The sequence below is a fragment of the Cetorhinus maximus genome, unplaced genomic scaffold, assembly GCF_964194155.1.
Source record: "Cetorhinus maximus unplaced genomic scaffold, sCetMax3.hap1.1 HAP1_SCAFFOLD_281, whole genome shotgun sequence".
NCBI lineage: Eukaryota > Metazoa > Chordata > Chondrichthyes > Lamniformes > Cetorhinidae > Cetorhinus > Cetorhinus maximus.
This window is the reverse complement of record NW_027596239.1, coordinates 53,368-67,979: the sequence shown is the minus strand read 5'-3', so window position 1 is coordinate 67,979 and position 14,612 is coordinate 53,368.

The following is a 14,612-nucleotide window of genomic DNA, read 5'->3' as shown; positions in this document are numbered from 1 at the left end:
AGCGGAGGCCTTTGCCTGTCCTCGTGCTCCTATGCTGTGCTACACCAGTGCCTGCAGCATGGCTGGTGGAGGCTGCTGACTTTCACTGGGGAGACTGCAAATGGTCGTGTAGGACACTCTCAAATAGCTCTGGGCCTTGAGCGCCTAACTGTGGACATCATCACATCAACATGGATGGCAACAGCTTGGGCTTGGCTGGTCTGGGCTGGGCTGGCTGCAAGATAACAGCAAGGCCACTGGCAGAGTGGCAGCGCCAGGGCATGAATGTTGTCATCATAAAAGAGAAAAGCTTGCTCCTTGGAGCCACAGCCAATCCCATAGAGTGGCACCTCAACAATCCTAGTAACCTGCTGAAGAATAGGCTTTTGGACTGCTGTGAAAGGCTGCATGCTCTGTCCACAATGGCAGCAGCCTGCGCCTATGTACCAGGAACCTGGGATCTTATGATCTTTGTCTGAGTATTGCAGCCTGTGCAAGGCCCAAGCACCTTGGTATATATCGTCATCAGCATTTCCCTGTCATCTGCTCCACTGAGGTTCTCACCTGAGTCCCTGCAACAGAAATCATTTTCAACCTCACCCCTGGGGTGACAGCTGTCCTAAGACGCTGGCCTAAATGTAGCTCGCTCATGCCCAGTGACCCAGCACGTGCAGATTCCACGTAGCCTCTAAGGTACACATAGTGCAGGTATCTGAGCTGGTGGCTGTATGTGTAAAGTCAAATGATGCTGTTTCTTCTTCAGAGATAGAAACATAAATTGTTGGAAAAACTCAGCCAGTCTGGCAGCATCTGTGGAGCGCTTCTCCCCCTTCCTCAAGCAAGCCCTAGCCCTGCAGCCATTTGAAAGCCACACCCGCCTTACAGCTGGTCTGGTAGGTAGAGACCTGCCCGTGAGCCCCGCTAAAAGTGATGTGGTGCTGCCTGCGAAGCCTGAAGCTGATGACTGCGAGTGCTGCCTGCAGCAAGGTAGGTAAACAAACCTTAAAGTCACGAGCAAAGTACAGCTCACCAGATGCACGTCGCTTATGTACAGTTTGAAACACATCGGTGTAATCCAGTGTGGGGGGATGATTCTGGCAAGCAGGGCTTATAACCAGATGCTGCAGTATTGAAATTAGGTTCCTGACATGCAGCGGCAGGAAACGCGGCCCCCCATAAAAGGGTGGAGCGATGATCGCAAACTTTTTTGATTTTTCACTGTCTCGCCATATTGTTCCTTCCCCCTGCCATCCGCCATGATGCCCGATGCCAACGGGGCTGGAAAATTCCAGCCTATGTCAATGGGTTTGGTTGGTATGCCTACCATTGCCGAATAGCTGTTGGTTTCCAAAGGTATGTAAAAATATTTGTGCCATTGGCATAACTGGAGTGTATATATGGGTGCACTGTAGCATAAAGATGATAGTGGTGAGTTCTGAGTGTCAGAATGTACTGCTGAGATAGTGATGGGTGCATTGAGCAATGTGAGAGAATGGATAGTTTGCTGGGCCTGAGATATGATGTGTGGATTCATTCACTGACCTGGATCACCCCAGCGAGATCAGCACTGTTGCCAGGTCCTGGGGCTGACATTCTAGGTATTAACCTTCCGACAAGCTTCCATTCCTTTTGGAGGTATGGCCTGGAAGGTTCTGTGCCCATTGGTGGAAACATGGCCTCTTTCCTATTGTTAGGAAATAGAGATAGTTTAAGAACATAAGAACTAGGAGCAGAAGTAGGCAATTCAACCCCTCGAGCCTGCCCTGCCATTCAATACGATCATGGCTGATTTCATTTTGGCCTCAGCTCCAATTTCCCGCCCTCTCCCCATAACCTTTCAACCCATTACTAATTAAAAATCTCTCTATCTCCTCCTTAAATTTATTCAGCGTCCCGGCATCCACTGCACTCTGAGGTAGTGAATTCCACAGATTCACGACCCTTTGAGAAAAGTAATTCCTCCTCATCTCTGATTTAAATCTACCACCCCTTAGCCTAAAACGATGGCCTCTCATTCTAGAATGCCCCACAAGGGGAAACATCCGCTCCACGTCTACTTTGTCTATCCCCTTTAGCATCTTATATACCTCAATTAGATCTCCTCTCATCCTTCTAAACTCTAGTGAGTATAGGCCTAAACTGCTCAATCTCTCCTCATAAGACAAGCTCCGTATCTCTGGAATCAATCTAGTGAACCTCCTCTGAACCGTCTCCAATGCAACTACATCCTTCCTCAAGTAAGAGGTCCAAAACTGTGCACAGTACTCCAGGTGCGGTCTCACCAATGCCTTGTACAGTTGCAACAACACTTCCCTATTTTTATACTCTATTCCTTTAGCAATAAATGCCAAAATTCCATTTGCCTTCCTTATTACCTGCTGTACCTGCATACTAGCTTTCAGTGATTCATGCATGAGGACACCCAGATCCCTCTGCACTGAAGCATTCTGAAGTTTCTCTCCATTTAAATAATAAGTCGCCTTTTTATTCTTCCGACCAAAATGGATAACCTCACACTTATCCATATTAAATTCCAAATTTTGGCCCATTCATCTAAACTGTCCATATCCATTTGTAAATTTCTTATTTCTTCATTGCAACTTACTTTCCCACCTATTTTGGTATCATCTGAAAATTTAGCTATAGTATCTTCAATCCCTGAATCCAAGCCATTAATATAGATTGTAAATATTTGGGGCCCAAGGACTGAACTCTGTGGCACCCCACTAGTTACAGTTTGCCATCCAGAAAAAGACACATTTATCCCAACTCTCTGCTTTCTGTTGGTTAGCCAATCCTCTTTCCAAGCTAATATATTACCCCTAACTCCGTAGTTATATTGTTATATTATATATCATTATATTGTATTATTATATTACTTATTATATTATATGTAAGTTATATTGGTATTTGTGGGTCTTAGGAATGATTTTTAGCTTTAATGTTTAAGTTTGATTTGTATTTCTGTATCTGTGTGTTAAGAAATGTTCAAGTTCAGTTTTAGTTTCACTTTAAATGGTGCCTGCATTTCTAATGAGAGTTTACGACTATAAAAGAAGTTAAGCAAACACAAGAAAAACTGGGTTGTTGCCTAGCAACAGGGGTACAGAGAGGCAGGTCACTCCCACAAACACACAAAGAAGAAACTAGAAACAGCAGTTTGATTTGGAAGCTGTTTGAGTTTAGTTGGTTTTGAAGTCAACTGCCAGGTAGAACCAACCTAGAAGGGGCAGATAGCCAGTCCCAAGCTAAAGTTGGTTGAAAGTAGCTGACAGAGAGAGACTGGAGTGAAAGAGCAAGCCTCAAACTAAAGAAGAAAGTCCTCAAGAATCCAGGGGCGTGGAACAGGAGAAAGTCCCAAGCATACCTTCTAGTCAAAGGAAGGACAAGAATCTGGAAAAGGTTTTGTTAAGTGAAGTTAAGAGCGAGGAAAAGAGAAAAGCTACAAGCTTCAGGAAGCAGAGTTAAAGCAATATAAAGGTTTGTAAGAAGTCAGAAGGTACAAAAAGACAACTGAAGGTCTGTAACTCTTTGCTATGGGCATGTGAAGCAGTAGTGTACAGTTGACAACTGAGTCAGTGAGAGAGAGTGTGTGGAAGAAAGCTTGAATGCAAGTGGTTACCCAGGGTGGAGGAACATCGGAAGGAGAGTTCGAAACCCTGGAGATGAACCCTTGTGGAAGGCGTCTGAGAGAAAGTGTCGGTTTAGGAGAAGATTCCAAGGTGAGTTATTGGAAAGTAAAGTTTGAAAACCCTCATGTGAAAGACGGAATTGAGTGAAACTGGTTGGCTCACAGTGTAACAAGCATCTGGGGAGAGTTGATGAGACATCCATAGCATCTGTTTGGAGGTGGCATCTGTCACTTGGTTTCAGAGTGTGGTGTGTCTGACCACCGGTCACCTATTGGTTTACATGGACTGTAGTTACTATGAACATTAGGGTATAAGATAGCTTTTGTAACTTGTGTTATCCTTACAAACCTGTATATATCTGTAAAGATATAGTTGTGGGTGAAGGAGTATTGTAATATCGTTCATCTTTTCTTTTTTAATAAATATTTTATGCATTTGTTAAAAGTTCATTAGCTGACTCTAGTGACTCTGTTCAGTAGCCCCTCTCCACTTAACTAACCAAACAAATAAAAGTTAGGATCTATCAAGCTGGGTTCCACCCTGGGATCAGGCTCGTCCAGTGGTAACCTCAGCTGGGGATCATAACACTAGCGGCTTCTACCTATCAGGCCAATGTATCCAGGCCAATGTTACTGAAGTAGGGAGCTTTTTTTTCTGGTGTCGTGTGGCATCATCTTTGTCCCTTAGTGGTCTAAAGAGATTAACAGGCAGCCTGCAGTGCATTAGTGCCCCTTGCTTTTTAAAAACACAGTCCTTATGAAAAGGAAGGTTCCCTGGGCATGTGCTTTCTTTAGAACATTACTCATCACTGTGTGGTATTCAAAGGCCACTGGCAGCACTACAGGAAACAATTCCACATGGGAGCCACTCAAGGCCATGCTACAATCATGGGAGAAGGTGGGTGCATCAATTTCATATGCTGCCCACCTGCACTAGCAGGTTGCAAATCATAACAACAACCACCAGGGCCCAAAAAAACGAGCTATCCAATTTTTAGCCCCTTGCGTTTATCCTCTATATGCTTGGTCCTCTCTAAATATATACCAAACCTATTGCGCATCCACCCCTTCATGATACCATTGGCACTGTCTAGTCAGCCACTTGGGTCTTATTCTCTGCAAATCCTTCCCTGAAATACCACCTCATACTCCCCCTCTTCCCAAAACCTACCACACTGGTCACACTTTGGTTACCCCTCATAACCTCTACTTTTTAAAAATTCAACCTAATCTTATCTCTTAAGGTCCAATCTACTATGTGAAATGGCTTAGAATGATTTTTCATGTTAAAGACGATATATAAGTGCAAATTGTTGTTTGCTCTTGAACACTTAAGTTATACAGCATACCACAAATAATTCACAAACTTTGGATGACAATATTATATAGCATCCCAATCTCAAACAGGGCACTGAAATCATAAATGTAGAGAAAAAAAAGTTAGGGTTTCAGGTCAGATCTATCACAGACCTGTTCCGGTGAAAGGTCACGGACCTGAAACATTTACCCTGTTTTTCTCTCCACAGATGCTGCCTAACCTGCTGAGTATTTCCATTATTTTATGTTTTAATCCAGACTTCCAACATCTGCAGTATTTTGCTTTTGCACTGAAATCATAATTTGAGCAAGTCAAATGTTCATGTATGACAGTATTGGTTGAGCAAGTACTCAGCAGGCCCAGACAGAGGTGCCTTAAAACCATGAATCATAGCCAAGATTATCCAAAGGCCACATATACATTTGGCTATTCTTCGAAACAAGTCAGGTTTGTGAGACTGGATAAGGAGAAAGTCATGTGCTTATTCAGAAATTTGGTAATGATCATGTAGATATCTGGATATCGCAAGTCATCTTATACAGTGAGAAACTCTTATGATTGATACATTACCAGCTTACCTGATGGAAATTTCCACATTGGTACAATCAACTGACCTAGCATAGTTAATCGAAGTTTTTCAGTATATGCAACCCTCTGAAGAGATAAATCTACCATCTGTACAGGAAAAGCATCAGTCACTTCCAGGATACTGATTGGCTTGGTACCATGGACAGAGGAGAGATGATAGGCATGGTTCCCCTTCCTTTTTCATCTGTCCGCTGACTAAAGACAGCGTGTTTTAATTCCCGAGTGCTTTAATTGTCAGGAATAAACAAATTTTAAAAGAAAGATAAATGTTGATTGTTCAACACCTGGATATATGCATTCTTTCATACACACACGCACACACACGAAAAGGTTGTGATTATAAAAGTGGCAAGTGTTTATGTTTTCAAGAGCACTTTCTTACACTTTTCCCCAGGGTGAAGACATGAAACAATGCAGGCCTGTAATCATTTTTGTCCACTGAAGGAAAATCCGGTGGTTTGGAAGGATGGGTTCACTGAAGTTTGATGTTCGCTGTAGCAGATTTCTCTTAACACCCCAGTCAACATGCACTAGCACAGCCCTGGTACAGTTCCTCAGGTAAAGAGTTCAAGGGCAACTTGAATCTCTACCTACTTGTGGCTTAAGAGTAAGCATTCTTGTGCAGGGTATTTTCCCTTCCTTGGTGTAAATGTTTCTGCATGTCTGAGCAGAATACGCCTTATTAAAACCCTTATCAGAAATCTTGACTCTGTTATGTGACCAGAGCACTTCTTCCCATTTTACTCCTAAATAGTTTCCAATGGTTAGGCCTTTATTAGAAAATGGAGTCTGGATCTCACTCATCCACATGCCATCCTAAACCCCTTTGCCTCTCCACCTCCATCTCTTTCTTTAAGACCCTGCAACCCAATTTACCTGGCTTAGGTTTGAACTCAGGTCTGCTGTGGCAGTAATAATTCTGGTACTATTTCAAATATCTCACTGAGATATACCTAACAATGTAACTCTTTGGCCAAGCTTTTGGTCACTCCTCCTATTTTTTCTTCTTTGGTTTGGTGCCCATTTTTGTCTGATTATATGGACTAGATTTTCAAAGGTCAATGGGCATGAGGCCAGTGGCTAGCATATTTTTAAAATAGTGCTTTTGATTGGCATGTCAGTCTTCCAATTCTCTGTGATGTGCTGGAACTTTTAAAGAGTCGGTGGAGGGGTGGATGCTGGCAACCTGCACTCCTTCAATTAACATACTGTTAAACTCTTTGACGAGCTTGTTAATAGATTGGAGAGGGACAGAATCAAATTTTCAAGGTAAGGACAGCAAGAGCGAATGATATGGTTAATGTACAGCTGTCGGGAACACAGCAGGGAGTCATTATTCATTGTAGCTGCTGTTTTAAAATCTTGAAAAAGAAAAGAGTAGTGCAACTCTGCCTTTGACCCAGAAGCTGTAACAGTAAGGAAAACTTCTAATTTTTATATTTGGAGAATCTGTAATTGTTGAGTTTATATTACTTGTAAAGAGATCACTTGTCATTTTTAGATAATAAGAAATACTGGTCCATGTGACCTGGCAACCCTTGACCTGGAAGCAGTACCAACAGGAAGGAAGCTAAAACAGAAGCCAAGCATTACACAAACAAGAACAGAGGCACAAAGAAGAGATGGAAGAGCTGGATGCTGTCTGTGGAGAATCGGCTAAATCCTTGAAGGAAAGGAACTTGAGTTCTGCTTGGAAGGACTGTGTAGCTGAAACTGGGTCTATATTGGCAGGGTGAACTGCCTACTCATGCCTGTTGTACCTGCTATTCTGTGTGTAATTTATAGATTGTAGCAACCGTGTTTTGCCCATTAATTAATGTTTAATTTGCATTGATTCTGATTTGTGGTTAAAGTAAAAGTTCCAAAAATTGAAATCCAATGTTTTCATTTGAGGGCTGTTCAATAAATTTGGTTATTTTGGTTTATGGATCCCCAAAGGAATTCTAACAGATAGTCAAACTGAAATGCTCATGCAGTGGCACAAAGTTGCCATTGCTTGAGCAGAATGTACTAAGCACCTGACAAGTGGCATTTGGGTAATGGTTTGGACTATTGGGTTGCTGGCCCTCTGCTTTCCCTGCCTGCTCCGTTCCTCCAAGCGATGGCAAGCCCAGTAAATGGCTGCTATCTGCCTTTGAAAATCGCCCTCCAGAACTAGTTACTGCCTGCACCACTAATTGAATGCTGAACTTGCCTCTGGCCCAGTTAAGGCCTTTGCATTTAAAAATCACGCTGACGTGGCACAGGGTTTGGAACCAGAAATGATCTTCAGAGCACCTGTTGACATTTTTCTACATTAAAAGCACTATATAAATGAATAGTATTGTTGTTACATTGGTAATATCTCATAATTGGATCCAGCTCTGTCGTTCCCCAATTAACGAGGTCAGTTGATGTTTATATTTCACCAGCAGTAATGATTTATCATTATCAAACCTATATCACTGCTCAAAGTACCCTTTATGTTTTAACTATCATATTCCACCTGCTGACAAGTGATGATAAATTGGATTTCTCCCTGTATATAGCCACAAGAGTATTGAGGGACAGGATGCCACAATGGGTTCAAAGAATAAATGGGTAACATAAAAGGAGACATTAAATCCTTTTATAAGCATATACATAATAAAAAGGCAGTCAAAGGAAGTGAGATTAGGGACCAAAAGGGAAACCTTCTTGTGGAATCTGAGGGCATAGCTGAAGTACTGTTAGAATATTTCGCATCTGTCTTCGCAAAAGAAGAGATGCTGTCAATATCATGGTAAAGTAGGAATTAGTAGTGTGATTAGATAGGATAAAGATAGATAAAGAGGAGGAATTTAAAACATTAGTGATGATCAAAGTAGAAAGGTCATCCAGTCCAGGTGTAGTGCATCCCAGGTTGCTGTGGGAAGTAAGGGTGGAAATAGTGGAGGCCCTAGTCCCAATCAAATGGCTCAAACCATTGTCCAGTTAGATATTGAAGTGGTGACAGGGGACTGAAGGATTGCAAATGTTATGCACCTGTTTAAAAAAAGGGAGAGGGATAAACGCAACAACCATTGCCCAATCAGTTTCATGTCAATTGTGATTAAAGTTTTAAAGACAACGGACTAGAAATTGGGTTAACTCTGTTTTCTGGGGGTCACAGTTTGCAATCTGCCCTCACCCATTCAAACTGAGGTGGGCAGAATACAATTTTCATCTACACAACTCACTTGACTTGTTGTTCTATGCTGCCTTCAGCCTCTGCACACAGCAGGGGGCCCAGCAGTGTTGTTTGGTGATCACATGCTCCAGACAGCCTTAAAAGCTCAATGCCTATTAAAGGGAGGGAGCACGCCAAAAATCATGAGTGATGGAAAATCATTTTTCAAGGATAGAAGGGATGTCACAACAGTCTAGGGAGAGGGCACCCCAGTTTAGTGATGCTGTACTGGATACTCTGATCATTAAGGTGAAAGGCAGTGTTCCCCTGGAGGGGAAAGAAGCTCTCAAAGCTCAGCCTGAAGAGGGATTGAGAGCATATCACCCAAGAGGTGAATGCACAGAGTTTGGTGCCACACGTGGAGCAACAATGCAGGAAAAAGACACAATGACCTTACACATGTGGTCAAAGTGAGCGAATGCATCCTCAAAGTACATCTTCTACCCATCACACCAACAACTTCATACTCTGCTAAATGGAGCCCAGGTGACTTAGTAGAGAATGATCCTGCCTCTGAGCCAAAAGGCCCTGTGTTCAGGTCCCACTCCAGGAGTTGTTGGCCATGGAACAAGCTTTTACACAACTCAAAACAGGCTGTTCATCCTTCCAACACTCCACACTATTCTAACAAGGGAGAAAATAATGTGAAGATACGCAAAACAAATTCTGATAAGTGCACCATGCTCCCCCACCACACCCGCTCCATCCCTCACCCAAGTGCACTCCCTGGAAGGGGACTGGGAGTGGGAGGGGAAGGATCCAGTTGTCATGAGATCAGTAAAGTAGCGAAAAATAATATTGGTTCAGAAGGTCAAGATGTAGAATCAGTTTGGGTGGAGTTAGGAAATTTAAAAAAAGACATCCCTGGTGGGAGCATTTTACAGCCCCCCTAATAGTAGCTACACTGTAGGACAGAGTATACATCAAGAAAAAGTGGGGGCTTGCAAGAAAGGCACTGCAATAATCATGGGAGACTTTAATCTTCACATTGATTGAACAAATCAAATTGGGAGAAGTAGCCTAGAGGATGAGTTCATAGTGTCTATTTGGGACAATTTCTTATAATAATATGTTCTGGAACCTGCCAGGGAACAGGCTATTTTGGACCTGGCAATGTGTAATGAGACAGGATTAATTAAAGGCCTCATAGCAAAGGATCCACTAAGCAAGAGTGTTCATTACATAATGGACTTTCACATTCAGTTTGAGAGTGAGAAATGTGGGTCCATAGCCAGTGTCTTAAACTTAAAGTAAATGTATGAAGACATGAAGACAGAATTGGCTAAAGTGGGCTGGGTAAATAAGTTAAAGGGGAAGACAAGAACACAATAATGCAGAAAAAGGAGCAGGAGTAGACTTTATGGCCCGTCAATTAGTAGAGAAGCAGAGGCAGACATTTAAGGGCATATTTCATAACTTTCACGAAGACATATCCCATTGAGAAAGAACGACTCTACCAGTAGGATGCATGAGCCAAAGCAAACTAAGGAAGTTAAGGATGGTATCAAATTGAAAGCAAAGGCGTACAATGCTATGAAGATTGGGAAAATTTTAGAAACCACCAAAGGATGACTAAAAATATAATAAAGAGGGAGAAATGTGAATATGAGAGAAATCTAGCAAGAAATATAAAAACAGAGAGTAAAAGCTCTTACAAGTATTTAAGAAAGAAGAGTAGCTAAAGTGAGCATTGGCCCCTTAGAAGGTGAGATTGGGAAATTAATAATGGGAAATGAGGAAATGGCAGAGGCTTTGAACAAGTATTTTGTATCCATCTTCACAGTAGAAGGCACAAAAAGCATCCCAAGAATATTAGAAATCAAGAGGCAAAAGGGACCCAGGAACCTAAAACAATTCTTAATGCTAGCGAAAAACTAATTGGAAACAAATGGGTTTTAAGGCTGAAAAATCTACTGGACCTGATGGACTGCATCCTAGGGTCTTAAAAGTAGTGGCTGCAAAGGTAGTGGATGCATTGGTTGCAATCTTACAAAATTCCCAAGATTCTGGAAAGTTCCCAGCAGATTGGAAAACCGCCAATGGAACACCTCTGTTGATGAAACGAGGGAGACAGAAAGCAGGGAACTATACGCCATTTATCCTAATGTCCATCATTGGGAAAATGCTAGAATCCATTATTAAAGAGATAGTAGTAGGTAATTTAGAAAACCATAATATAATCAGGCAGAGTCAACATGGTTTTATGAAAGGGAAATCATGTTTGACAAATTTAATCAAGTTCTTTGAGGATGGAACAAGCAGGGTGGATAAAGTGGTAGAGTTATTGTATCTGCATTTCCAAAAGGTGTTTTATGAGGTGCCACATAAGAGCTCACGGTGTTGGGGGTGATATATTAGCATTGATAGAGGACTGGCTAACTAACAGGAAATAGACAATTGGGATGAATGGATCATTTCAGATTGGCAAACTGTAACTAGTGGAGTGCCACAGGGATCAGTGCTGGGGTCTCAACTATTTATAATGCATATTAATGATTTGGATGAGGGACTAGCTGTACTGTAACCAGATTTGCTAATGATACGAAGATAGGTAGGAAAGCAAGTTGTGAGGAGGATACAAAGACTCGGCAAAGAGATGTAGATAGATGCAGTGAGGGGGAGAAAATTTGTCCCTTTGAAAACTCAAAACTGTCCCAAAGGTATTGGGATCGCAAGACGGGACCACAATTTACAAAGCCCACCTGCACCATGTCCTGGCCCTGTGGCTCTTTGAAAATCCTGAACAATGTTTCAGATCAATAACTTTCATCAGATTTGGAAAATGTTAGAAAGATTATAGGTTTTAAGCAAGTGAAAGAGGGGATGGTGAAAAAAGGCCAAAAGGAAGATCTGTGACAGGGTGGAAGACAGGAGAGATTAAATGACAAAGGGATTGGTGGTGCAAGGCCAGAGGAAGTGGTAGTGGGGCAAGTAAAGAAACAAAACATGTGTCTAAAGGAGGTGTGAATGGCAGAATAATGAACAGCTGTAGTTCAAAGGTAAAAACAAGAGAAAACAAGAGTAAAACCAAAATCTGCAAACAAAATGGGGGAAGAGATTAAGGTCTGAAATTGTTGAACACATTGTTGAATCTGGAATGTTGTAAAGTACGCAATAAAAAGATGAGGTGCAATTCCTCGAGTTTACATTGAGCTGCATTATCCCATTACCACTCCATTTGACCTTGCACTACCACTTTTCTCATTTAATCACTCTTGTCTTCCACCTCAATGGAGGCAAACAACCAGCTGAAGTTATCAAGGCCCTGATTAGGGGTGATTTTTCATGTCAGCATTTTTCTGGAGGAAGAGTAGCCCTGGGCACATGCTGAGGCTGCCAGTTCAATGGAGGCAGTCTATCCAGGCATAGCCATTGGAGCCAGAGGCTCCATGCCCAAAGAGGGGACTGCCAGCAGGAAAGCCAGTGCCCATAGCATGAGCACTGCTGTCAGAGGGGTTTCCACCCTGTTCAGAGGGGTCCGCCAGTTTGGCCCCTTTAAAGTACTTAACAATGTGTGTGCCTCTAAGGGCACCTCCATTTTAAGGCACCCTCTCAATCTCCTTATTGTCTCCTCTCACGCCTCTCTCGGTGGGCTGCCAGGGCGTTGAGCTACTGGCCCACTGATTGGGCCAACAGCATCCTTAATTCAATGGCAGGCTGGGAAGTGGCCACCTCCAGGAATCTCACTGTGCTGGTCTCACTCATGGAAGGTTCAGAACACTCATTTACTCCCAACACCAGGGTCCCAAAGTCCACAGGAAAATTCATCCCATTATCTAATATGGGAATAGTCTCCATGACACTCACGGGCCTGACTCATCTCTTTCAAAAGGAAAGAGCGGAATCCAACCAACATCACAGAAAGACCCTGGAAGAGGAACCACCTTCACTTAAAAGCCAGAGTCTAGAAAAAGAGAGGATATTTGGCCTAAGGGCTGGACTTTTGTGAAGTCAGGGAGACTCCGCCAACCTTTAGAAATGGCAGACGGGATCCGATTCCAGGATACCTGGAATCCACAATTTTCACTAGCATGAGAGAAGTGAGCCCACAACCTGTGTTCCCATTATGGCCAGCTTCATTGCAGTGATAGGCACCTCCTAGCCTCCCATAATTTTCATAAGTCAGGTTTTCAAGGACTCGTGCTTCACAGCCCCTTGTAGGCATCATGAAACATAGCCAGGATTAAGGAACATTTTGAAAGATAACTTAAAAAGCTCTTACCCAAGATAACGAGGTGTCAAGTGCTTATAGTTTCTGCTAACGGTACTTGAAAGATCTGGTTGATTGACACTTCTATCAGGTTGTAGAAACAGTAATTATTTTTTAAGAAAATTATGGATGAATGTTTTTTTTGAGCTTTTCCAGATCTGCCATTGTTAATATAAGGTCAATTAGCTCTGAACAGAGTGTGCACTGATTGAATGAGCATGAAAGTGCCATGAATTGGCATGGCAGGTATGAGAAGCATGTGGAGGGGCATGGGTTGATATGGAGGGTAGGAGGGGCCTTTGGGGGTGGGTGTGGGACATGGGTTGGCCGGAGTTGGCATGGATGGGGCATGGGGTGTGGGTTGGGGATGAGAACTACAGGACCTAATATTGAGTAAAACAACTTGGACAAAGTCCTAAAGAACCTAGAAGGGTCCTTTGACAGCCTGCCTTGGCACTCGGCAGCCCCTGTGGCCGCCTCCGAACTGTTGCCAGGGTGGTGCGCCTGACTCGAGCATGCACATACCATGCACTCACCCACCCACTCTCGAACAAAAATCATGCCTAGAGGCTGCCCGCCTCTAACATGAAAACCTAGCCCAATAGGGTGATGGATAGAAGAGCCATTTACAAGGAAGGCTGATGAAAATTGGAAGTGGCACCATTACTGTTCATCACCACTTTGTTCCTGACCCTTTTCACATGCTTAACCTATTGGGATTCAGTGTTGATCATCTGGGTTCTAATCATTCTGGATGGTATCAATGTTACATGGTACCAGGCTCTCAGCTTCATCTGCTTTCACAAAATATTGCCAGGCCCTTATACCCACTCACTATTTCTTCACATGGCCAACAGCTCAACAAGCACTCTGTCTTTCACATCATTGCAGATGTCTTGGAAGATGAGGCCAGCCATTCCATAGCTGCTGCCATATCCTCATTAACTTACATCCTACAACTCATCTTTTGAAGCACCAGCACAGACTCATGGGAAAATAGACAGACTGTCTGGTGGGATGTTACCAGGTAATTCACCAGGAACTAATGAGAATAAGGACATGGGAATGGAAGAGAGGGAGAATGTTATTCTTGCACAGAGTAGGAAGAAACGGCCCTGGCACAGAACCCGCGATCTTAGAGGTCGAGTCATCAAAGAACAATGATTCAGAAGCATCAATATCACCTGCAGGCAATAGATACAGGGGTGTATCTTAACATGGTGCAATAGTGTAAACTGGGTGATAGTGAGTCAGCAGCCCATTATATATCAACTTTGATTTCAACTAAATAAAATAAGGAATCTCAATTCGGAAATCACAACTAGCCCATTGTAAATAACTTTTAGAATAATAGGCCAAGTTGGGAGCACAGAGTCAGGACAATTCCTGACTCCACAAACTTGATCCCAAGGTCAGCTCCTGACCTCACTATAGCCTTGGTTCAAACATGGACAAAAGAGCTGAACTCCTGAGGTTAGATGACAGTGAGTGCCCTTGACATCAATGCAACATTTGACCGAGTGTGGCATCAAGGAGCCCAAGCAAAACTGGAGTCAATGGGAATCAGGGGGATAACGCTCTGCTGTTTGGAGTCATACGTAGCACAAAGGAAGATGGTTGTGGTTGTTGGAGATCAGTCATCTCAGCTCTAGGACATCACTACAGGAGTCCCTCAGGGTAGTGTCCTAGACCCAACAAT